A 4,163-nucleotide genomic window follows, 5' to 3' on the forward strand; every position below is an offset into this window, starting at 1 on the left:
ATAAATTGACTTTTGTTGACTTTTTAGAGTTTTTATCAGAATAAAATTATGTTTTTGAGGAAAATACAATTTTATCCTCCTGTATGGCAATTTCTATCTGATTTTAAGAAAACGCGTCAATTTCTTATTCAGCGCCAAACACCAGCTGTAGCGCCTGACGCTACGCTTGGCGCCTGACGCTAACGTCAGCGTTTGGCGCTAACCAGATTTTTTGCGTCAGCACTCTGTTTTTGTTTTTTTTTTTCTTTTTGGCTGATTTTCTCTATAAATAGCTTCCTAAAAACTCCGTTTTGATTCACCAACTCTCTTCAAGATTTTCTTGATTACTCTCTCTCTCTTTTCTAAACTAGCCTTCTCTCAAAACATAAAAATTCCGCATTCATTAGACTTAGATAAACCTAGCTATATTCTAAGTTGTCTTCGCCCTATACGTGAAAGGTGTAATTTATGAGGGTTTGGTCCCAAATCTCTCTCTCCATTATTTAATTTAATTGTTTTGTTTATTATTTTCCTTGAAGTTACTAACGTGTGTATTTTGTTATTAGAAAGAGGTACGAGGCATCAGAGTAAGTACTTTAATGGTTTAATTGATATTATGATATAGAAATCATGCTTAGATTGTTATTTTGATTCCTAGTATCATGTTAGGATGTTTTCCTTAATTTGATGTTTAGGGTGACAACAATAAATTCCTAATATCATGTCTAGGGTAACTTTAATATCAAGTATGATTAGTATGATGCTTCCTATTTTCTTCCTAATATTTATGATTGTTAGTATCATGTTAGGGTTAAAGATTTGATTTTTATAGTTTAGTGACATGCTAGGGTTTGTTATTAATCTTGTTAGTATCATGCCTAGGATCTTGCTATTATTATGCTTTAGCGTTATCATGATTATTATTTTTTTATTATTATCATTATTATTATTATTATTATTATTATTATTGATTATTATTAGGTTGCTTGATATTATATTATCTTTATTGCTTGATCACGCCTTTTATGCATGTTTTAAGGGAATTCTGTACTTGTAATCACGCTTAATAAGATATTTAATAATCTTGTTTAGGGTTAATTATGATTATAATTCAAGTTATCGCCAATAATAGATTTATTTGTGCATTAAATTCAACCAACATAGATAAACAGGTTTAGGGTTAATCCTATAAATTGCATGTTGGTTAGAAAGCGCACATGAATATGATCAGAATAAAGTAGAAGCCTATTATTAGGGAAGGACCAATCTCTTTTAGGTTAGATTTGTATCTTCATCCCCGAGTCCTATTTGGTTCAAGACCTTATGGAGTTGACGATCTCTTGGATCGTTAAGGGGTGTAACCTTCACCTCGTGAACGGTTTACAAGTTCTTAAAAAACTTGTTGGCGACTCTTTTGCTCTATCTTCTTCCCCTTTGGACGCCACCGTACTTTAGTGTATGATCACAGTGGGGTTCAAGCTAGGGATTAACTTTTGAAATATTCCCTACAGTTTTTGGCGACTCCACTAGGGAGGATTTCTATTTTAATTCCTGAAATTTATTTTCGGCAATGATTTAGAATGAGTGGATGAGACTCGAAACGTTCTAAGTATTTTTTGTGCGTAATTTTGATTAACATTATTGTCATATGCATAAAAAAGATCTCATTGGAAATACCATCCGTAATGAGTTAAAACATAGGATTTTACACGTAGGAAATTTGAGGAATATCTTTCACAACAATGACCAAAATAACACTGCGCGAAACTGAAAAATTTTATCGAGCACAGAAAGTTGCTGAGGCATGTAGGAATTAGCGTCAGCGAACAGAAAATTAGCGCCAGAACTTTGACTGTAGCGCCAGACGACAGCTCTGTCACCAGGCGCTAGAGCCAAAATCCGGCGCCAATCTCTGTTTGCTGGCGCCAAATTCTTCCAATACCGAGTCAGAAATATGCGATCTAATTTCGACCAGTTTTTTGCATTGTTTGCTCAATCCTACTTCCTAATTGAGTTTTTCTCACTTATCTGAAACCCATATATGTTCTACATATTGATATAACCCTCTGGGAATTCATGCTCCATCTACGTGATTGAACGCTCTGAGCAACAAAGGGTACATCCGAGATTGTTGAATTCACCAAACCATGGAAGCGACTTTTTTCTAAAACTCGCGGTGTCCCATCCACTCCCGCCAACCCTTCACGGTTAGGCTTCCGCACGGTGCATCCGGACAATTAACCATGGACCCTCTATTGACTAAACTATATCCTGAACTTTAGAGAACTAGAGCCATGGTTAGGTTGCAAACTCACTGCATCATATCGTGCCTACTTGATTAATTGTGATTATTTGTTGTGCATATATATGTTTTCTTAACCGTTTGTTTGACTTGTGTTAAGATTAACTAAATTAATGACTAAAAGAACTTTGCCTAATTAATTATGTAATTAATTAATTTGAGTAAATAAAGTTTAATATTTAACCAGAATTGACCTAGTACGACTTTAGGCATACCCCTGTTGATTAGTAACACCGAAAACAGTCTCAGATTGAAGCTCCAGTAATGGCGCCAAAGTCTGAACTGTAGTGCCACTATGTGGAGTGTGGCGCCTGGCGACAGCTTTGTCGTCTGGCGCTACACTGCAAATAGAGGTGACAGTTTTGTCGTTTTGACGACAGTTCGAATTATTACCTTGTGTCTATTTAACCAGTTTACTAATTAATTCGGTTAAATTTTACTGTCAATAATACTTTGTTAAGTCATTAATTGAGTCTCGGCACTGAGTCCCATGGTCTTACAGAAGATTCCAAGCATGTCACTTACACTCAACGCACACACCAGTACACATACTTTGACCATGTCTAAGAGAGTCTTGTATGTGCGTTTTTTCTGTCATTTTTTTAGGGGGGTAAGTCGGATATTAATCTTCCAATGTAAATACCATACTTAGCTCTTAAAAAATATATATACATTATTTTTGCCAAAAAATATGCACCTATTTTTTTATTTTTCCTCTTTAAAACCGTAAAGTCAAGGTCGATTTGAGTGAAGTAATTAAAACGCAAAATGGTTTAAAATTACAGCGCGTGGTCAAGAAAGGAAGGACAGTTAATCAAAGACAACCTTTTCGTACAAGTCCAACTTTTCGGCAAACCCATAGCTCGTAAGAGGAAAGCTAGGACAGTAATGGCAACACAAGAAGAAGTCAATGAGCTTAGGAACCAACTGGTTACCGTGACCGAGGCACTGAGGCTCCTAACACTTAAGATTGATGATCTCGTGAAACAACAACGGATGGACCTCATGCAAGAGAGTCTAAGAAAGCTATCTAGCGACTACAAGTTTTAAGGGATTAGTTCAAGGGGTCTCGGTGGACAAAGATCTTCTTTCGCAGAAGTTCAATGCAAACGACATCTCGAAATTTAAAGCAACCGATAACCCTTATTTTTATTTAAGAGCCTTCGAAACAATAATGAGTATTAAGGGTATCGACAAGAAGGTGTTCCCCTCTCTGTTCTCACTATCTCTCGAGACCGTTTGCCAGTAATGGTTCTTTTCTCTCGAGAAAGAAAAGACCTCCACCTGAGAGTCCATAGAAAACGCTTTCGTTGATAGATACAAATGTACTATTCAAGTCGAGACTGACCATAGCGAACTTGAAATCCTCAAACAGAAGGAGAACGAAGGCTTCACCTCCTTCTATAACTAATGGAGAGAAACCTCAGCTAAGGTGATCGAGGTGCCGAGTGAAAAAGAATCTGTAAGGTTATTCAACAAAAACCTTCAACAAAAATACTCCAAGCATCTCAAGTATCAAAACAATCTCTATACCTTCAAGGTCGTCTACGACATTGGAATCAATATTGAAGACGACATGGCTAAGTTGAAAGCTGCCAACAATAACTCCAACAGTGGCTGGAAAGGAAAAAAGAACAACAATCCTTCTTCTTCCAAAACCACCCACTCAAACAACGTTAGCACTTTTAACCTAGGTGAAGCCCTTGCTATGAATAACCAAGGACAAAAGAAACCATTTAGGAGGAATTTTACTCCTATTGGCATGAGTTATGACACCGCATTTGATCGATTAAATGCAAAAGGTCTTATAACTCCCATTGGACCATTTGGGGACCCACCAGTCGAAAAGAGGTCGGCTAACTAGAAGCCCAATGCACATTGC

Source organism: Chenopodium album, chromosome 8 (assembly GCF_948465745.1).
Source record: "Chenopodium album chromosome 8, dcCheAlbu1.1, whole genome shotgun sequence".
Lineage (NCBI taxonomy): Eukaryota > Viridiplantae > Streptophyta > Magnoliopsida > Caryophyllales > Amaranthaceae > Chenopodium > Chenopodium album.